Raw genomic sequence first — 23,252 nt, forward strand, 5'->3', positions numbered from 1 at the left:
GACCTCATGATGAATGTATGCTTGCATTGAATAATTGTTGATTGTTAGATGAAAAACAAATCTTGGAAAGCATGAGTATGGGAGAATTGAGAGAATCGACCCTATACACTTGAGCGACTAGAGTGCAAACACTTCCGGTGAGGGTCGATGCTCAATTCCTTAATTCCCAGCTTTCATGAGCGTTCTTCTTGCAAGTCTACTTGAACTTCATTTTGATATTCAAATTGGTAGGATTCATGAGTCGTCATGGGACCTTAGCCCTACTTGTGCATGTATGTCTTGGAGATTGATTTATTTTTAACCAAGTAGGTAGAATCATTTTGCATTTAGTTGCATTCATATAGAAAGATGTATATAGTTTAGGTTGCATTTAGATTAGCTCACATTAAATAAATGTTGATGCCCTTTGCTTCTCTTGGTTTAAGCATGAGGACAAGCTTGGTTTAAGTGTGGGGAGGTTGATAAACCCCATTTGTAGGGTTTATCTTGTACTTGATTTAGGGGATTTTATAACCTTTTACCCACATTTATCCATTGAAATAGCATGGTTTTATAACTTCTCCTTTAATTGTGCTTAAGAGTGAAAACATGCTTTTTAGGTCTTAAAATAGCTAAATTTAATTTACCTTGATTCCATTAGATGCCTTGATATGTTTGTTAAGTGATTTCAGATTTAGGAGGCAAAGATTGAATCAAGAGAATGAAGGAAAAGCATGTAGAAATGGAGAACTCATGAAGAAATGAAGGAATCGCCAAAAGCTGTCAAGCCGACCTCTTCGCACTTAATCGACCATAACTTGAGCTACAGAGGTCCAAATGATGCGGTTCCAGTTGCGTTGGAAAGCTAACATCCGGAGCTTCAAAATGATCTAAGATTTGCCCTAGTTTCATCGCGCATAGGAGCACGCACGTGCATGGTACACGGATGCACCGATGGTGGCACATGATCCACTTAATGCAACTCATGGCCAGCGATTTTAGAAGCCTTGTGGGCCCAATCCAACTCATTTCTGATGCTATTTAAACGAAGGATTGAAAGGGAATCAACATACTTTTGATCATTAGTTTAGTTTAGCTTAGTTTAGTAGTTAGAGTTAGTTTCTAGAGAGAGAAGCTCTCACTTCTCTCTAGAATTAGGATTAGGTTTAATTCAATACTCTTTGATCTAGGTTTTAATTTTTGCTCTCATCAACTTCTACCTTTCAATTCTTTGTTGTTACATTCATCATTCTTCTACTCTTTTATTGTAATTTCCTTTATATTGTTCTCATACTTTGTTGTAGATCTACTCTTGTCTCTTCTATTTTCTTTCAATTCAATTTGAGGTGATTCATAATAATTGTGTTTCTTTTGATTGTTGTTATAAATTCCTTGCAATAATTGTTGTTAGATTTCATTGTTGTTGTCAATTTACTATGATTTTCTTTCATGCCTTCTAAGTGTTTGATAAAATGCTTGGTTGGATTTTAGTATAGATTTTGTTCCTCTTGGCCTAGGTAGAGTAATTAGTGACTCTTGAGTTATCTAACTCCTTTGTTGATTGATAATTAGAAGTTGCTAATTGATTTGAATGCCTTTAAAGCTAGTCTTTTCTTTAGGAGTTAATTAGGACTTGAGGAATCAAATTGATTCATCAACTTGACTTTCCTCCATGGTTAGAGATTAACTAAGTGGTAGCAATGAACAATTTGTGGTCACAATTGAGGAGGATAACTAGGATAGGACTTCTAGTTCTCATATCTTGCCAAGAGTTTTGTTAGTTGTTAGTTTATTTTCTTTGCAATTTACATTTTTTTGTCTAATATCTTAAAAACCCCAAACATACCTCATAACCAATGGCAAGACACTTTATTGCAATTCCTAGGAAGAATGACCCGAGATTCAATACTTCGGTTTATAAATTTAGGGGTTTATTTTAGTGACAAACAATCTTTTGTATGAAAGGATTATTATTGGTTTAGAAACTATACTTTACAACGAGGTTTCATTTGTGAAATTCTAAACTGTAAAAAATCCACTCATCATGCAGCTCAGAACATCTCGACCCGGACGGATGGGGAAGGGTCCTCTCAGGTGAAGCCGTCTGTGCCGAGTTCCCCTGGCCCGAGGAGAATGATCCCTACTCATCGGGTTCGTCTAGCGGATCCTCCACAGTCTTCCATTGCTACTGCGGTTTCTTCTTCGGCCGTTCCTCCTTCCAAGAGGCCTCGAGCTGTTGAACCTTTCAGTCTGGATGCGCCTGATTTTGACCCCATTGGCTTTGTTGACCAGCAGATTGCTCCTTATGGTGCCCTTTCCATGGATGATGTTTTTCTCCTTCATCACTTAGACTTTATAACTCGAAGCAGCATTAAGATGGCACACATGGGAGCTGTCCTGTACTGAACTGCCCAAAATCTTCCTCTACATGCTACCAAAGCCTTCATGGAGGAAGCTAAGCGGGAGTTCGACCGGATGAAGGGTCTAAAGGAGGAGCTTGAAATGAAGGTGACTAAACTGGAGAAGGAGCTGGAGGGAGAGAAGGCTAGCTCCTTTGCTTTGGCAGCTTCTGTGCGGTTGGCTGAGGACATGGCATTGAGGCATAAGGATAGCTATGTCACAACCTACAGGAAAGTGATGCGTCTTAGGGGGAAACTACTATACATTTCAGGAAAGCCCAGGATGTCTACTTTCCAACGCAATTGAGAGTGCACCAATTGGGCTTCTGTAGCTCCAGAAAATCCATTTCGAATACAGGGAGGTCAGAATCCAACATCACTGCAGTCCTTTCTCAACCTCTGAATCAGATTTTTGCTCAGGTCCCTCAATTTCAGCCAGAAAATACCTAGAATTACAGAAAAACACACAAACTCATAGTAAAGTCCAGAAATGTGATTTTTAAGTAAAAATTAATAAAAATATAGTAAAAAGTGAGTAAAACATGCTAAAAACTATATGAAAATACTACCAAAAAGCGTATAAAATATCCGCTCATCACAACACCAAACTTAAACTGTTGCTTGTCCCCAAGCAACTAGAAAAATAAAATAGGATAAAAAGAAGAAGGAGATATACAATAAATTTCAAAAGCATAAATGAAACTTAGTTCCACTTAGATGAACGGGACTGGTAGCCTTTTGCTTCTGAACAGTTTTAGCATCTCACTTTATCCTGTGAAGTTCAGAATGATTGGCATCCATAGGAACTCAGAAATCAGATAGTGTTATTGATTCTCCTAGTTTAGTATGTTGATTCTTGAACACAGCTACTTATGAGTCTTGGCCGTGACCCTAAGCATCTTATTTTCCAGTATTACCACCGGATACATAAATGCCACAGACACATAACTGGGTGAATCTTTTCAGATTGTGACTCAGCTTTGCTAAAGTCCCCAGTTAGAGGTGCCCAGAGTTCTTAAGCACACTCTTTTTGCTTTGGATCACGACTTTAACCATTCAGTCTCAAGCTTTTCACTTGGACCTTCATGACACAAGCACATGGTTAGGGACAGCTTGATTTAGCCACTTAGGCTAGGATTTTATTCCTTTGGGCCCTCCTATCCATTAATGCTCAAAGCCTTGGATCCCTTTTACCCTTGCCTTTTAGTTTAAAGGGTTATTGGTTTTTTCTGCTTTCTTTTTCTTCTCTTTTTTTCACTTTTTTTCTTTTTTTTTTTGCAAGCTTGATTTTTCACTGCTTTTTCTTGCTTCAAGAATCAATTTTATGATTTTTCAGATTATCAATAACATTTCTCTTTTTTCGTCATTCTTTCAAGAGCCAACAAATTTAACATTCATAAACTTCACTATAAAAAATATGCACTGTTCAAGCATTCATTCAGAAAACAAAAAGTGTTGCCACCACATCAAAATAATTAAACTATTTTCAAGATAGAATTCAAAATTCATGTAATTCTTGCTCTTCTAAAAAAACTACTATTTTATTCATGTTTAATGATGATGAGAAGGGTAAATTATAGCCATATTGGAAAGTAAAAATATAGTACTACTCATGCAAATGGGGACTTAAATGATACTAATACTAATACTAATGTGACTCTTAGAATAGGTTCCTAATAGTAGATGTTATCACAGAGTTAGGACTCAACAACCTTTATTTTGAGAGATAAGTGCTCCTCCAATCTGTGGGATGTCTGGCTCTTCAAGGGACAACTTCTGGCATTTTAGCTCCTGTAGCTCACGCCCTTGCTGCTCTTGTTCTTTGAGCAATTTTGCAAAGCATGCTATTTTGATTCTACTGCTCCTCTCTGAGTTGATCCATAGCTTCTTGCAGCTTGGTGACAAATACTTCTAAGCGGGTCTAATAGTCAAATTGAGAAATTTCTGGGAGAAGCTCTTGCGTCCTCCTCTTGATGGGGTTGTCTTGAACTTGAGGTCCATCCATTCCCTTTTTGGTAATTGGGCGTTCAACTGGGATAAACTTATCCATACCTATCTTCACCCCTGCATCTTTACATAACATACTGATCAAGCTTGGGTAAGCCAATTTGGCCTCAATGGATTCCTTGTTTGCAAATGTGTAAATTTCACAAGGAATCAGCTGATGAACCTCCACTTCTTTTCCCAGCATAATACAGTGAATCAACATTGCTCTTTTCACAATGACTTCAGAGCAGTTACTGGTGGGAAGTATAGAACACCCAATGAAATTCAGCCAGCCCCTAGCAACTGGTTTGAGATCTCCTCTCTTCAGTTGGTTTGGGACACCTTTTGTGTTGGTTATCCACTTGGTTCCAGGGAGGCATATATCCTCTAGAACTTGATCCACCTTTTTATCTTTAGCCATTATCCTATTAAAGGATTCTGGATCATCTTGTAGTTGAGGAAGTTTGAGGACTTCTCTCACTTTATCAAAGTGAAAGTAAATAACCTTTCCTCTGACCATAGTTCGAAAAGTGTGGAAGGCAGTTCCCTCCATTCTTTGCTTATCTGTCAGCCACAGATTTGCATAGAATTCCAGGATCATGTTTCTTTCCACATTCATCTCAAGATTAGCTAGGACTTCCCAACCTCTATTTCGAATCTGCTCTTGGATCTCTGGATATTCGTCTTCTTTCAGATCAAACTTAACTTCTGGGATCACTGATCTCCTGCACATAATTTTGAAATAATGATCTGCATGTTCTTTGGTGCAGAACCTCTCATGCATCCATTGTGGTTTTGGATTGTTTTCTTTCTTGCCTTTTGGAGTGGTTTGTTTTCCTTTAGGGGCCATGATCTTGGTTAGTGATCATGGAGAATCACACCAAACTTATAGGTTTGCTTGTCCTCAAGCAAAAGAAAAGAAAGAAGAGGAAGAGAAGGAGAGGAAGATTCGAATAATAGCTCAAAGAGGGGGACGAATGTGTATTTAAAAGGGAGGGGGTGGGTTTTGAATTTTTGAAAAAGATAAGGGAGAAAGATATGATTGATAAAAGATAATTATGATATGAAAAAAATAGGATTTTAAAATTTAAAAGATATGAAAAAGATATGAGGAAGTGAAATCTGAATTTTTGTTGATGCATCTAAGAATTAAAAGATAATATGGATGAATTAAAAAGATTTGGAAAGAATTTGGAAAGATAAATGCATTTTGAAAATGTTTTGAAAAGATTTGAAAAAGAAACAAGAAGAATTTATAAGATTATTAAATTTTTGAAAATTGAATTTGAAAGACGAATATTTGAAACATGTTTATGCAGAAAATTATGAATGAAAATATGAAAATTTGAAAAAATTTGAATTGGAAACAAATTCACCTCCCTCCTACTGTTCTGGCGTTAAACGCTCAGAATGCTAGCCATTCTGGCGTTTAACACCCACCTGGTGGCCAATTTGGACGTTTAACGCCCAACCAAGTACCCTGACTGGCGTTAAACGCCAGAAATCCTTTGTCACTGGGCGTTTTTCTGAACGCCCAGGATGCTACTGTTTCTGGCATTAAACGCCCAAAATGCTGCCCATTCTGGCGTTTAACACCCAGAATGATACTTTTACTGGTGTTAAACGCCTAGAATGATAGTTGTTCATACCCTGGGTCGAGCTGTCCGACCCGGGATGTTCGACAGACAAAGCGACCGACCTCTTCAAGTTAGGACAACCCGACCTCTTTCCAAAGAGCTCGGCCAAGTCACCAGGAATGCCCAAAGAAGGGCCCAAATAGAGGAACACGCCCCAAATCCTAAGGCAACCCAAGCCTACAGAAAGAAGGGCAGTTCCCTTGAAGATAAGATAACCTCACTTGAAGATAAGATAAAGATAAGATAAGATCCAAAGAAGGTCACATCTCACCATTATAAATACACTGGAACACCCAGGTATAACTCATACTCTAATTCTACTCAATACATGTTTAATACCCTTGCTAACTTAAGCATCGGAGTCTCTTGCAGGTACCCCCCACCTTTCGGTGAGAAAGGATCAGCAGCATTCTCAATTCCACAAGTCGGACACACCAGCTCCGGCCGCTACACACCTGCCGGACACGTCGGCTCCGACCACCACAGAAGATCTCATCCGAGATCGACCTACAGTTTCAGGTAACCCTCGGAACATTGGCGCTGTTGCCGGGGAACCTGGAAGTCATCCCATCACCATGGCAGACGACCATGACAACGACCACGATTCAGGCTTGGAAGATAGAACGCCGCACAAGAACGCGGATGCTATACTCAAAGATACTCCGGAGCCCAACGGAGACAAAAATTCATCAAATCCAGGAGTGATAGAGGCGCTTCAAGATCGATTAAAGCAATTCGAGAAAGAAGTCCAACATCAACGCGAAAAAGAAGAGGATTTACATCGAGAGATAAGGCGATGCCGAGAATTAGAAGATAAGCTTCTAAAACTCAAAGCCGATCTCAAAACTAAAACTACTCGATCCACTCCAGAGGATAGCTCTCGCAAGGATCAAGATCCATTCACCAGGGAAATTATGAAGACCAAAATCCCAGAAGACTTCAAACTTCCGGATATGACTCTGTATGACGGCACTTCAGACCCCAACCATCATCTTAGCAATTTCAGAAGTAGAATGTACCTCACTGATGCCTCAGATGCGGTTCGCTGCAAAGCCTTTCCAATAACTCTTACCAAGACAGCCGTTAGATGGTTCGATAGCCTACCTCCAAAGTCCATCTCGAGCTTTGACGACCTGGCCAAAAAGTTCCTGGCCAGATTTTCCATACAAAAAGATAAGGCTAAACACGCACTCAGCCTACTAGGAATCAAACAAGGAGATCGGCAGAGCCTTCGTAACTATATGGAAAGATTCAACAAAACATGCATGGACATACAAAGTCTACCAACAGAAGCTGCCATTATGGGCCTCATAAATGGCCTACGAGAAGGACCGTTTAGCCAATCTATATCAAAGAAGTACCCTACATCCCTGGACGAAGTACAAGAACGGGCACAGAAGTACATCAACATGGAGGAGAATTCTCGACTTGGGGAAGCCTCGAGGTTCGGTTCTGCCTACCGAGATAAAGATAAAGATTCTAAGAAAAAGGAAGATTGCTCCGGGGAGAAAATAAAAAATATCATAACTACACCCCTCTTAGGGTATCCTTGGTAGATGTTTACAAAGAAGTCTGCCATACGGAAAAAATACCCCCAGCTCGGCCACTCAAAGGCAAAAGAGGAGGAGGAAAACGGAACGAATATTGTGAGTATCATCGAGTCCGAGGACATTCCACCAACGAATGCTTTGACTTGAAAAACGTCATAGAAAAATTAGTAAGGGAAGGAAAACTAGATCGGTTTTTGGCCAACCGGGACGAAAAACCAAGAAAAAGAAGAAGGGATGAAGATGTCGGACGGTCTGAGCGATCACCTCGCACATCGGAGAGACACGTCCACGTGATACACGGCGGATTTGCGGGAGGAGGAATCTCCAAATCATCCCGCAAGTGACACCTCAAAGAAGTATACCATGTCGAAGGAAAGAAGGAGGTGCCAGACATCCCAGCAATCACGTTTACCAAAGAAGATGCATCCGGAATCATCTTAGGACATGACGACCCCATGGTCATCACTATCATATTGGCAAACGCCAACCTCCACCGTACATTAATCGACCAAGGAAGCTCCGCCGACATCTTATTCAAAACTGCCTTCGACAAGCTTGGCTTAGAAGAAAAAGAGCTAAGAGCATACCCGAACAGCCTGTTCCGAATTGGGGAAACCCCAGTACAACCGCTGGGATACGTATCGCTACATACAACCTTCGGAAAGGGGAACCAATCCAGAACACTCAAGATAAACTACATCGTGGTCGACGTAAGCTCAGCCTACAATGCCTTAATAGGTTGGACAACGTTAAATCAACTCGGCGCAATAGTCTCAACTCCACATCTATGTATGAAATTCCCAACTGCAGAAGGGATAGCTACAATAAAAGCAGATCAAAAGATGGCGCGTCACTGTTATAACGAAAGTCTAAACCTCTGAGGCGAAGGAGGAGAGTTCCATACAATCGAACTTGGCAGAGTTCAGAGACGAGAAGAACTCCGTCCACGGCCCGAAGGTGAAGTAGAGAAAGTTCAGATCGGAGACACCTCGGATAAGACAACTAATATTGGCACGATCCTAAAAGGAGACGCAAAGGAATCACTAATACAGTTCCTACGAGATAATGTTGATCTCTTCGCATGGAAAGCTGCCGACATGCCAGGCATAGATCCCGAACTGATGAGCCACAAGTTGGCAGTCTATCCGGGATCCCGGCCGGTACAACAAAGACGAAGAAAACTAGGGCCAGAACGGTCTCAGGCTGTAGCAGAACAGGTACAAGCACTACTAGAGGCAGGGTTCATAAGAGAAGTTAAGTACCCACTGTGGCTAGCAAATGTTGTCTTGGTGAGAAAGTCAAATGGGAAGTGGCGAATGTGCACCAACTACACCGACCTCAACAAAGCCTGCCCAAAAGATCCTTATCCACTCCCAAGCATCGACGCTCTAGTAGATGCCTCATCGGGATATAAATATCTCTTGTTTATGGATGCATACTCAGGGTACATCCAGATCCCAATGTATCCACCGGATCCTGAAAAAACCTCGTTTCTCACACCCAAAGCAAATTATTGCTACATCATAATGCCTTTCGGCCTTAAGAACGCAGGAGCTACTTATCAAAGGCTAATGAATAAAGTATTCTCAGACCACATCGAAAAAATCATGGAGGTCTACGTGGATGACATGTTGATAAAGACACAAAGTGAAGAGACATTACTGTCCGACTTGGTTCAAGTGTTCGATACCATACGGAAGCACGGCATGCGACTCAACCCGGCTAAATGCACCTTCTCAGTGGAAGCAGGTAAATTCTTGGGCTTTATTCTCACAGAAAGAGGAATCGAGGCAAATCCAGATAAATGCCAGGCCATACTCAACATCAAGAGCCCAACCTGCGTCAAAGAGGTACAACAACTCAATGGGAGATTGGCGGCCTTGTCCAGATTCTTAGCAGAGTCAGCAATAAGATCCCTCCCCTTCTACGCTACCTTAAGGAAGGGAAAGAACTTCGAGTGGACAATGGAATGTGAACAAGCCTTCCGAGACTTCAAAGAATTCTTGGGACGGCCACTTATCCTATCTCGACCACGAGAGGGAGAACCACTCATACTGTACCTCGCAATAGGAAGTCGGGCAATAGCCTCAGCACTAACTAGAAAAGATGAAGGTGGGCAACAACCCGTCTACTTCATTAGTAAAGCACTACAGGGGTCAGAGCTGAACTACCAGAAAATAGAGAAATTTGCCTACGCTCTCATACTAACATCCCGATGACTTCGCCCGTACTTCCAAGCTCATACTATTAAGGTTCGGACCAACCAGCCCATAAAGGGGATATTGCAAAAAACAGATCTAGCAGGAAGAATTCCACAATGGGCAATCGAGTTGTCTGAGTTTGACCTCCAATACGAGGCGCGGACAACCATTAAATCACAATACCTAGCTGACTTCATCACAGAATTCACAGACACCCCGGAGATCCCCATAGAGTGGAATATATACGTGGACGGTTCCTCGAATAAAACCGGAAGCGGTGCAGGTGTGATAATCGAAAGCAACCAAGGAACCCAACTTGAGCTTTCCCTCAAATTCGGATTCCCGGCCTCAAACAACCAGGCGGAATACGAAGCGTTATTAACTGGTTTAAAGCTGGCTATGGAGGTTGGAGCTCAGAAACTCCACATCTACAGTGACTCACAAGTCGTTACCTCACAAATAACAAGAAGCTACCAAGCCAAAGATCCTACCATGAAAAAATATTTGGATAAAACCAAAGAACAGCTCAGACAACTCGGGGAATATAGGATCTGCCACATACCCCGCGAGCAAAATGTCCGAGCTGACGCACTCTCAAAATTAGCCAACACCAAACCAGGGGGCAACAATAGAAGCCTCATCCAGGAAATACTGCAGAACCCATCAATATCAGAAGAAGAAAAAGTCCTAGCCATAACAGGTCGGGATCAAGGATGGATGACCCCTATAATTAACTACCTCAAAACAGAAGCGCTCCCTACAGATGAAAAGGAGGCAAAGAGGTTGAAAAGGGAGGCACAATACTATACTATCATAAACAACACCCTGTACAAAAGAGGGATCTCAATATGATTGTTAAAATGCGTACCGACCTCCAGTACAAAGCAAGTCTTGGAGGAAGTACATAGCGGCATTTGTGGTAATCATCTCGGAGCACAAGCTCTCACCAAAAAGGTACTTCGGGCGGGATTCTATTGGCCAACTCTACAAAAGGAAGCTACAGAATTTGTAAAGACATGTCCACCATGTCAGAAGCATGCCCACTTTCACATCGCCCCGCCGGAAAAGCTCATCAGCGTGACTTCACCCTGGCCATTTGCAAAGTGGGGACTCGATCTTCTCGGACCCTTTCCCTAGGGATCAGGACAAGTCAAATTCCTCATAGTGGGGGGTAGACTATTTCACAAAGTGGATCGAGTCAGAACCCCTAGCCAACGCCACTGCTCAAAGAAGCCGCAAATTCCTATATAGGAACATTGTTACAAGGTTTGGGGTCCCATACTCTATCACCACAGATAATGGCACCCAATTCACAGATGTAGGCTTCAGAAAACTAGTGGCCGACTTGAATATAAAACACCAGTTCACCTCCGTCGAACATCCCCAAGCCAATGGACAAGCTGAAACGGCCAACAAAATCATATTGGCCGGGTTGAAACAGAGACTTCAAGAAGCCAAGGGAGCTTGGGCTGAGGAACTTCCACAAGTCCTATGGGCGTATCGAACAACCCCCCATTCCACCACAAACGAATCACCATTTCGATTAGCATACGGAGTGGAGGCAATGATTCCAATAGAAGTCGAAGAAGGGTCTCCTCGAGTAGTCCACTACAATGAACAAACCAACTCTCAGCTTCAAAGAGAAGAACTCGACCTACTTCCGGAAATCCAAGAAAGAGCTCGGATCAGAGAAGAAGCACTAAAGCGGCGAATGGCTTCCAGGTATAATCAAAAGGTAGTGCCAAGAGGTTTCGCTGAGAATGATCTCATCTTAATCCGAAATGATATTGGAACAACTCGACCCGGAGAAGGAAAGCTGGCATCCAACTGGAAAGGACCCTACCAAGTCATAGAAGTACTTGGGAAGGGCTACTACAGACTATCCGAACTCGAGGGACGAGAACTCCCCAGATCATGGCACGCCTGTAACCTAAGAAGGTACTATAGCTAGGAAAGGTAAAAGATCTCATCACAAGATGCACTCTTTTTCCTGAAAAGGTTTTTTAATGAGGCATCAAGACTAAGATCTAATCCGACTTAAGGGTACAAAAAACTCCCGCATATATATATTTGCACTTTCTTTGAATAAAATACATTTCAGATATTCCACAAATTCCCAAGACGCATTAATCTGAAGCATTCATCATCCGATTATAAAGCAACAGATCGACAGAAAGTGAAGAACAGATTCACTGTACGATCTCGATGGGAATGATTGTCCGACAAAAGTGAAAACGCGATTCGCCTAAAGGTCGATCAAACTGGGACAGAAACCACCATCTACAAATCGGCAAAGATGAACACAGAATAATGCAAGAAGTTATCGAAAGTGATCCCAAAAAGAACCTGACGAGGTCTTATGGCTTGCTATATAATAACTTAAAAAGACTGGCTGACACTAAAAAGTCGGACCAAGTCAACCCAAGTTATCAGCAAATCCCTGAAAAGAGGTTTGGCCAACCCTATTAAAGAGGAATTGCTATAACTTAGAAGAGATCGACCTAACGAAGTCGGTTTCCTACAAGACAAGTTGTAAAAATAATCCCTAAAAAGAGACCTAACAAAGGTCCAAGAAAGAGGATTACAAAAATAACTTAGAAGAGATCGACCTAACGAAGTCGGTCTCCTACAAGATAAGTTGTAAAAGTAATCCCTGAAAGAGACCTAACAAAGGTCCAAGAAAGAGGATTACAAAAACAACCTAGAAGAGATCGACCTAACGAAGTCGGTCTCCTACAAGATAAGTTATAAAAGTAATCCCTGAAAGAGACCTGACAAAGGTCCAAGAAAGAGGATTACAAAAATAACTTAGAAGGGGACCAACATAAAGAAATCGGTTATGAGGCGCTAAGAATGCAAGCCAGAGCGAGAAAAACCGAAAAATAAGTCGGACCCTCCACATTCACGGCCTCAAAGGATCCAAGCTACAAACAATAAGTATGACAGCAACCCAAAGGGGTCAAGCAGCAAGATTCCAATACCAGAAGAGATACTATGTTAAAGCACAATAAAAGCATAGTATGATAAAGCTTTAGGAGGCCACCAATATCTACCTCAGAAAGCTACTTTTGTTTTTCAAAATAAAAGTTGCCAGGCAGGCAACTAAAAAGCGTCAGCAGTTAAACAAAACAAAAAACAGTTCAAAATGCCCACAAACCGGGCTATTTACACAAATACCTAAAAAGAAGATCAGCAAAGATCGGGAGCCTTCCCGGCAGCATCAGTACGGGGAGAAGGATGGCGAGTCTGAATGGGCACAGCATCTACAGTTCCATCATCCTGGTTCAGAATTTGGCAATCCGGATCAGACATAACGGGAGGAACCGAGGGGGTCGACACTTTGACAGAAGGCACTGGGGGAGGATCAGCATCATCATCATCCTGGTCATCAGGGACAATCTTACCATCCCTCACAACATTGTCTAGGCTGAAGAGAGTAAGGTCGGCCTCAGGAGCAATAATCCGAACCTGCTCCTTCAGGTTCTCATAAGCAGCAGTTACACTGCCAACAAGATGACCCTGGAGCTCGGCGTAATCAGCTCGGACGTTCTCCAACTCCTCCTTCAGACGCATTCCCTCCCGATAAGATGTGACATAGCTATCCTTATGTCTCAGTGCCGTATCCTCAGCCAACCTTACAGAGGCAGCCAAAGAGAGGGAACTCGCCTTCTCATTTGCCAAATCTTTTTTCAACTTGGCCACCTTCACTTCGAGCTCCTCTTTCAAGCCTTTTATCCGATCAAACTCCCGTTTGGCCTCCTCTATAAAAGCTTTGGTGGCATGGAGAGGAAGACTTTGAGCAGTTCGATACAGGGCCGCTCCCATGTGTGCCAACTTGATACCACTTCAAGTTACATAATCAAAATGATGAAGAAGTGATACGTCATCCATAGAGAGGGCACCATAAGGACCGATTTATTGATCTACAAACTCGATCGGATCAAAGTCAGGAGCATCAAGGTTGAAAAGCTTAGTCGTTTTTTGCTTCTTACTAGGAGGAGTGCCAGAAGCAACGGCAGAAGTCTGTGGAGGATCGACCTGACGAAACCGACGGGTAGAAGTTGCTTTCCTCGGCCCAGGAGAACTCGGTACAGGAGGCTTTACTGGGACCTGAGAAGATCCCTCCCCGGCAACCTTGGTCGAGATGTTCAGAGCAGCAGTTGCCTTCTTTGCCTTTTTAAAGGCCTTCATGGATTCGTTGTTCTTTGACATCTCTGCAAATACAGAACCAGCCACAGCCAAAGAGTTACAATCACAATAAAAGGAAGGAAAAATCAAGAAACAAGTGTAGAAACAAGCCAGACAAGTACCCAAAATAGTCCGAACCAAGGACGGATCATTCAAAAACCTTTTTGTATCAAGATGGGGCGGGGCTCCCCATAAATCCTCAAGCACAACAACAAAGGCACGCTCAACATCATCAAGCATCTCCCAGGTATAGCGAGACACTCTCACATCCCTCTGCCACTCTAGAGGGAAAGAAGGCTCATCGTTTTCATTAAGAAAAAAGGGGCGGGCCCCCTCGACAGCACGAACCTTAAAGAAGTAATTCTTGAAGTCCTTAAAGGACTCATCATACATAGCAAAAACTTTATGGCTCTGGGCGGACCTGAAGGAAACCCAAGAAGCTTTCCTTTTTGAAGAACCGCCAGGCTTGGCGGAAATAAACAAATAAAGGAAAAGAGTCTGAGAGGGTGTTACATCTAATTCTCGGCAGAGAAGCTGAAAAATTTTATAAAACCCCAGGAATTTGGATGAAGCTGGGAGGGGGCAATATTACACGACCACAACAGGTCGGTCTCGAAAGCAGTAAAAGGAAAAGTAACGTTCAACTGACTGAAGAAGTATTCATAGGCATAGAAGAAGGGACGCTCCCTCTCAATGGAAGTCGGAAAACAAACTCTCTCATCAGAATCAGGAGCAACAAGCTCGTAATCCTCCTCGCGGGCATTGTTACCACAAATCCTATGGCGCTTCCTCAGCTCTGTGCAAAATTCAGCATCCACAACAGAAACACATAACAAAACAAGGGAGTCCAGCCAATCGGACATCCCCTCGGGAACTCTGGAAGACATCTCTACAATGTTATTGCGAGAAGACATGAGGCCAACTAATCCTACAAATAAGAAAAGAAGATGGGATTACTAAAAACATCTTGGACAAAGGGAGAAAACAACTCGGTCAATACGATACAGGCGAAGAGACAAGAAAAGGAAAATCCCAAGACTCAAACCAAAGTCCTGGGGCATCCTTTGGAGGCAGTAGCAAAGCAAGGTTTCCAGGAAAAATCTACAGCTTGCACCCTAGCATTTCTCAGAAAGAATTCAAAACAGCAAACATTTTTCATCAAAGTAAAACACAAAATTCATTACAGTCTACCAAGCAAAAAGCATCCCCAAACATCAAGCACGCCAAGCAGAAACCATCAAAGATGCAACCTTTTTCAGGAGCAGACAAAAGCAACATTCAAATAAAACGGGGAACAGACGCGAACAAGCGGTATCAAAAACAGAAACAACAAAGAACATGCAAAAGCCCTAAAAGCATCCAGCAAAAAGGATCATGCAGAAGATGGAGAAACTCCCAGAAAGCACATTTCAACAATTGTAGGGCACAATAGAAACAGAAAGATCCAAACTTTTTCAAAAAGGGAGGATCAAAATCAAAACCTCATCACAAAGCCAAAATCAAGGAGAAAACACAAAATGGGACTAACCTGGAGACGAAAAGAAGCTTAAAAAAAGTGCAGAAATGAAAGTTGCCCAGAAAAATTGCCAAGCGACACTGCAAACGCTAGGAAGCAGAAGCACAATGAATGACAAAGCGCGAAGAGAGAAGAGAAAAAGTTGCGAAGAAGTTACAAGGAAAACAAAAGGAGAGAAACCGTTTCTGGGTTTTCAAAATCAAAATAAAGAAGCCAAGGGGAAACGGGGCAATTAATGCTAAAATTAGTAAAGGCATTAAACCCTCGCACGTTCCCAAAGCGCCGATATAAAAGCGCGCGTTTTTAGAGAAAACGTTCTACATTCAAAAGCTACTACAAAGGAATCGACAAAATGCTTGAGTTCGGCTTTATCAAAAAAGGACTGAAGTCAAGGACTCGACCTCAAAAAAGAAGACCGAGCTCAAGCAGGGGCACTGTTCATACCCTAGGTCAAGCTGTCCGACCCGGGATGTTCGACAGACAAAGCGACTGACCTCTTCAAGTCAGGACAACCCGACCTCTTTCCAAAGAGCTCGGCCAAGTCACCAGAAAAGCCCAAAAAAGGGCCCAAATAGAGGAACACGCCCCAAATCCTAAGGCAGCCCAAGCCTACAGAAAGAAGCGCGGTTCCCTTGAAGATAAGATGATCTCACTTGAAGATAAGATAAAGATAAGATAAGATAACTAACTTAACTTATCCACAGAAGGTCACATCTCACCATTATAAATACACTGGAACACCCAGGTATAATTCATACTCTGATTCTACTCAATACCTGTTTAATACCTTTGCTAACTTACGCATCGGAGTCCCTTGCAGGTACCCCCACCCTTCGGTGACAAAGGATCAGCAGCATTCTCAGTTTCACAAGTCGGACACACCAGCTCCGGCTGCTACACACCTGCCAGACACGTCGGCTCCAACCAGCATAGAAGATCTCGTCCAAGATCGACCTACAGTTTCAGGTAACCCTCGAAACAATAGCCATTCTGGCGTTTAACGCCCAAAATGCCTCTTTACTGGCGTTTTGATGCCAGTGAGCTCTTTTTCTCTGTGATTCTTCTGCTTTATGTTCTAAACCTTTATTTCTCTGTATTATTCACTGAAATGTATTAACAAATAAGAATAATAAAATTAAATAAACTTATATATTAAAAAATATAATCTATACAAATGGCTGGATTACCTCCCAACAAACGCTTCTTTACTGTCTTTAGCTGGACGTTACTGAACTTTAATCCAATCTCAGTTTGGAGTATTCTTACTCAACATTGCCTTCAAGATAATGTTTGACTCTCTGCCCATTAACAATGAACTTTTTGTCAGAGTCAATATCCTGAAGCGCTATATATCCATATGCTGACACACTTATAATCACATATGGCCCCTTCCACCGGGATTTCAGTTTCCCAAGGAACAATCTGAGTCTAGAGTTAAACAACAGAATCTTCTATCCTGGCTCAAAGACCCTAGATGATAGTTTTCTGTCATGCCACCTTTTTGCTTTCTCCTTGTAAATTTTAGCATTTTCGAAAGCATTGAGTCTGAACTCATCCAGCTCATTTAGTTGGAGTAGTCTTTTCTCTCCAGCTACCTTGGTATCAAGGTTTAGGAACCTGGTTGCCCAGTAGGCCTTGTGTTCCAATTCCACTGGTAGATAACAGACTTTACCATACACAAGCTGGTATGGAGATGTCCATATAGGAGTCTTGAATGCGGTTCTGTATGCCCACAGAGCATCATCCAGACTTCTTGCCCAATCCTTTCTACGGGTATTTACAATCCGTTCCAGGATTTGTTTTAGTTCTCTATTTGAGACTTCAGCCTGCCCATTTGTCTGTGGATGATACGGAGTTGTCACTTTGTGGTTAATTCCATATCGGATCAGAGCAGAGTCAAGCTGTTTATTACAGAAATGAGTGCCCCCATCACTAATCAATATTCTAGGGACACCAAACCCGCTGAAGATATGCTTCTGGAGGAACTTCAGCACTGTCTTAGTATCATTAGTGGGTGTTTGATGAGCGGATAATTTATACGCTTTTTGGCATTGTTTTTAGTATGTTTTAGTTAGTTTTTAGTATATTTTTATTAGTTTTTAGTTAAAATTCACTTTTCTGGACTTTACTATGAGTTTGTGTATTTTTCTATGATTTCAGGTATTTTCTGGCTGAAATTGAGGGATCTGAGCAAAAATCTGATTCAGAGACTAAAAGGACTGCAGATGCTGTTGGATTCTGACCTCCCTGCACTCGAAGTAGATTCTCTGGAGCTAAAGAAGCCCAATTGGCGCGCTCTCAATGGCGTTGGAAAGTAGACATCCTGGGCTTTTCAGCAATGTATAATGGTCCATACGTTGCCCAAGACTTGATGGCCCAAACCGGCGTTCCAAATCAGCTCAAAATTGCCCGGCGTTTAACGCCGGAACTGGCACAAGAATGGGAGTTAAACGCCCAAACTGGCATGAAAGCTGGCGTTTAACTCCAAGAAGAGTCTCTAACAAAAATGCTTCAATGCTCAGCCCAAGCACACACCAAGTGGGCCCGGAAGTGGATTTTTATGTCATTTACTCATCTTTGTAATTCTTAAGCTACTAGTTCCCTATAAGTAGGACCTTTTGCTATTGTATTATCATCTTGGTAGCTATCTTCGAGTTTTATGCTATCTTAGATCATGGGGCTGGCCTCACGGCCATGCCTAGACCTTGTTTTTATGTATTTTCAACGGTGGAGTTTCTACACACCATAGATTAAAGTGTGGAGCTCTGCTGTACCTCGAGTATTAATGAAATTACTATTGTTCTTCTATTCAATTCAGCTTGTTCTTGTTCTAAGATATCACTTGTTCTTCAACTTGATGAATGTGATGATCCGTGACACTCATCATCATTCTCACCTATGAACGTGTGCCTGACAACCACCTCCGTTCTACCTTAGATTGGGTGGATATCTCTTGGATTCTTTAACCGGAATCTTTGTGGTATAAGCTAGAATTGATGGCGGCATTCAAGAGAATTCGGAAGGTCTAAACCTTGTCTGTGGTATTTTGAGTAGGATTCAATGATTGGATGACTGTGACGAGCTTCAAACTCGCGATTGTGGGGCGTTAGTGGCAGACGCAAAAGAATCACTGGATTCTATTCCGACATGATCGAGAACCGACAGCTGAATAGTCGTGTCGTGACAGGGTGCGTTGAACATGTTCACTGAGAGGATGGGACTGTAGCCACTGACAACGGTGATGCCCAATATACAGCTTGCCATGGAAAGGAGTAAGAAGGATTGGATGAAGACAATAGGAAAGCAGAGAGATGGAAGGGACAAAGCATCTTCATACGCTTATCTGAAGTTCTCACCAATGAATTGCATAAGTATCTCTATCCTTATCTTATATTTTATATTATCCTCTATAACCATTTGAGTCTGCCTGACTAAGATTTACAAGATGACCATAGCTTGCTTTATAACAACAATCTCCGTGGGATCAACCCTTACTCACATAAGGTTTATTACTTGGATGACCCAGTGCACTTTCTGGTTAGTTGTGCGAAGTTGTGATAAAGAGTTGAGATTGCAATTGAGCGTACCATGTTGATGGCGCCATTGATGATCACAATTTCCGCGCACCAAGTTTTTGGCGTCGTTGCCGGGGATTGTTTGAGTTTGGACAACTGACGGTTCATCTTGTTGCTTAGATTAGGTATTTTTCAGAATTCTTAAGAATGAGTTCTAGAGTTTCATGATGATCTGTTGAAGTCTGGCTGGCTGTGAAGCCATGTCTAATCTTATTGGACCGAGGTTTCAACTCATCATCACAAGAGCTTGTTGATTTCTATTAATCTTGCTGTTGGAGCAATGATCTGCTAAGGCTTGGCTGGCCATTGGCCATGTCTAGTGTTTTGGACCGAAGCTTTCTTTGAAAGCTTGGCTGGCTGTGAAGCCATGTCTAATTCCTGGACCGGAGTCTTAGACTAGCATTGCAATGATTCCTAGAATTCTCATTAAGAATTCTGAAACCTTTATTTTCCATTTTCCATATAATTTTCGAAAAAGCACAAAAAAATTACAAAATAATACAGAGAACTAAAGATTCAGTACATGCAGCAGAGGAAATACACAGAAAAAGCTGGGCGTTCAAAATGCTTAGTGAGGAAGGAAAACTGGCGTTTAAACGCCAGCCAGGATACCTGGTTGGGCGTTTAATGCCCAAAAGGGTAGCATTTTGGGCGTTAAACGCCAGAATGGATACCATTCTGGGCGTTTAACGCCAGGATGGCACAAGAGGGAAGATTTTGTTTTTAATGCAAATTTTTTTTTAAGGTTTCAAGAGTTTTTCAAAATCAAATCTTTTTCAAATCATATCTTTTCAATCATATATTTTCAAAATCAATTTCTTTCCATTTTCAAAAATACTTTCTAACAATTAATGATTTGATTTAACATTCCAAGTATGTTGCTTTTTCTGTTGAGAGAGGTTTAATGTTTGAATCATATCTTTTCTTGTTAGCCAAGTCATTGATTTTCAAAATCAAATCTTTTTCAAAATAGTTTTCAATCATATTTTTTTTATTTCAAAATTACTTTATTTCTTTTTCAACTTGATTTTTGAAAATCTCTTCCCCTCTTCTCACATCCTTCTATTTATGGAGTAACACTCCTCCTCAATGCACAATTCGAACTATATCTCACTAAGTTTGAATTCTTCTACCTCTTCCTTCTATTTTTTTGTTCCTCTGACACCTCAAGGAATCTCTATACTGTGACATAGAGGATTTCACATTTTCTTGTTCTCTTTTCCTTCATATGAGCAGGAGTAAAGACAAAGGCATTCTTGTTGAAGCTGACCCTGAACCTAAAAGGACCCTGAAGCGAAAGCTAAGAGAAGCTAAAGCACAATTCTCTGTAGAGGACCTAACAGAATTCTTCAAAGAAGAAGAACCCATGGCAGCCAAAAACAACAACAATGCCAACAATGCAAGGAAGTTGCTGGGTGACTTTATTGCACCTACTCCCAACTTCTATGGGAGAAGCATCTCTATCCCTGCCATTGGAGCAAACAACTTTGAGCTTAAGCCTCAATTATTTTCTCTAATGCAACAGAATTGCAAGTTCCATGGACTTCCACTAGAAGATCCTCATCAGTTTTTAGCTGAATTCTCGCAAATCTGTGACACTGTCAAGACTAATGGGGTTAACCCTGATGTCTACAGACTTATGCTATTCCCTTTTGCTGTAAGAGACAGAGCTAGGATATGGTTGGACTCACAACCTAAAGAAAGCCTGAACTCTTGGGAAAAGCTAGTCAATGCCTTCTTGGCAAAGTTCTTTTCACCTCAAAAATTGAGTAAGCTTAGAGTGGAAGTCCAAACCTTCAGACAGAAGGAAGGAGAATCCCTCTATGAAGCTTGGGAAAGATACAAACAATTGATCAGAAAATGTCCTTCTGACATGCTTTCTGAATGGAGCATCATAGGTATTTTCTATGATGGTCTGTCTGAACTGTCCAAGATGTCATTGGATAGCTCTGCTGGAGGATCTCTTTATCTGAAGAAGACGCCTACAGAAGCTCAGGAGCTCATTGAAATGGTTGCAAATAACCAATTCATGTACACTTCTGAAAGGAATCCTGTGAACAATGGGACAAGTCAGAAGAAAGGAGTTCTTGAGATTGATACTCTGAATGCCATATTGGCTCAGAATAAAATATTGACTCAGCAAGTCAATATGATTTCTCAGAGTCTGTCTGGAATGCAAACTGCACCAGGCAGTACTAAGGAAGCTTCATCTGAAGAAGAAGCTTATGATCCTGAGAACCCTTCAATGGAAGAGGTGAATTACATGGGAGAACCCTATGGAAACACCTATAATCCTTCATGGAGAAATTATCCAAATCTTTCATGGAAGGATCAACAGAGACCTCAACAAGGTTTCAACAATAATGGTGGAAGAAACAGGTTTAGCAATGGCAAGCCTTTTCCATCATCTTCTCAGCAATAGACAGAGAATTCTAAGCAGAGCCACTCTGACTTAGCAACCTTGGTCTCTGATCTAATCAAAACCACTCAAAGTTTTATGACTGAAACAAGGTCCTCCATTAGAAACTTGGAGGCACAAGTGGGTCAGCTGAGTAAGAGAGTTACTGAACTCCCTCCTAGTACTCTTCCAAACAATACAGAAGAGAATCTAAAAGGAGAGTGCAAGGCCATTAACATGACCGAATTTGGAGAGGAGAAAGAGGCAGTGAATGCCACTGAGGAAGACTTCAATGGGCGTCCACTGGCCTCCAATGAGTTCCCTAATGAGGAACCATGGGAATCTGAGGCTCACACTGAGACCATAGAGATTCCATTGGATTCACTTCTGCCATTCATGAGCTCTGATGAGTATTCTTCCTCTGAAGAGGATGAAGATGTCACTGAAGAGCAAGTTGCTAAATACCTTGGAGCAATCATGAAGCTAAATGACAAGTTATTTAGTAATGAGACTTGGGAAGATGAACCCCCTTTGCTCACCAAAGAATTGGATAACTTGACTAGGCAGAGATTACCTCAAAAGAGGCAAGACCCTGGAAAGTTCTCAATCCCTTGTAACATAGGCACCATGACCTTTGAGAAGGCTCTGTGTGACCTAGGGTCAAGCATAAACCTCATGCCTCTCTTTGTAATGAAGAAGCTAGGGATCTTTGAGGTGCAAGCTGCAAGAATCTCACTAGAGATGGCAGATAACTCAAGAAAACAAGCTTATGGACTTGTAGAGAATGTTCTGGTAAAAGTTGAAGACCATTACATCCCTGCTGATTTCATAGTCCTAGAGACTGGGAAGTGCATGGATGAATCTATCATCCTTGGCAGACCCTTCCTAGCCACAACAAAGGCTGTGATTGATGTTGACAGAGGAGAATTGATCATTCAAGTGAATGAAGAATCCCTTGTGTTTAAAGCACAAGGATACCCCTCTGTTACCATGGAGAGAAATCATGAAGAGCTTCTCTCAAAACAGAGTCAAACAGAGCCCCCACAGTCAAACTCTAAGTTTGGTGTTGGGAGGCCACAACCAAATTCTAAGTTTGGTGTTGAACCCCCACATTCAAACTCTAAGTTTGGTGTTGGGAGGTTCCCACATTGCTCTGAGTATCTGTGAGGCTCCATGAGAGCCCACTGTCAAGCTACTGACATTAAAGAAGCGCTTGTTGGGAGGCAACCCAATTTTATTATATCTATCTATTTTCTTTTGTTATTTTGTATTTTCTATAGGTTGATGATCATGGGAAGTCACAAAAATCAATTGAAAAAGCAGAAACAGAATGAAAAACAGAAAGAAAAATAGCACACCCTGAAGGAGAACTTGCTGGCGTTTAAACGCCAGTGAAGCTAGCAAATGGGCGTTTAACGCCCAGTCTGGCACTATTCTCGGTGTTTAACGCCAGAAAGGGAAACCAGACTGGCGTTAAATGCCAGGAAAGGGCAAGAAGCTGGCGTTAAACGCCAGAAATGGGCACCAGCCCGGCGTTTAACGCCAGAATTGGCATAAGAGGCATTTTTGCACGCCACTTGGTGCAGGGATGAATTTTTCTTGACACCTCAGGATCTGTGGACCCCACAGGATCCCCACCTACCCTACCACTCTCTCTCTTCTACACCCATTCACCAATCACCTCAACATCTCTTCCCCAAAAACCCCTCACCTATCAAATCCCACTATTCTCTTCACCACTCACATCCATCCTTCATAAAACCCCACCTACCTCACCATTCAAATTCAAACCACTTTCCCTCCCAAACCCACCCTTACATGAC

At 41.9% G+C, this 23,252-nt stretch overlaps 1 non-coding gene across 1 annotated transcript; it reads right to left on the reverse strand.

Moving 5' to 3' along the window:
• Positions 1-20,802: 20,802 nt before the first annotated feature.
• On the reverse strand, positions 20,803-20,910 carry LOC112805109 (small nucleolar RNA R71). The gene has a single exon (XR_003203718.1). It is a non-coding gene; the product is annotated as a small nucleolar RNA R71 (small nucleolar RNA).
• Positions 20,911-23,252: the final 2,342 nt, after the last annotated feature.

This window comes from Arachis hypogaea, chromosome 5 (assembly GCF_003086295.3).
Source record: "Arachis hypogaea cultivar Tifrunner chromosome 5, arahy.Tifrunner.gnm2.J5K5, whole genome shotgun sequence".
NCBI classification, from domain to species: domain Eukaryota; kingdom Viridiplantae; phylum Streptophyta; class Magnoliopsida; order Fabales; family Fabaceae; genus Arachis; species Arachis hypogaea.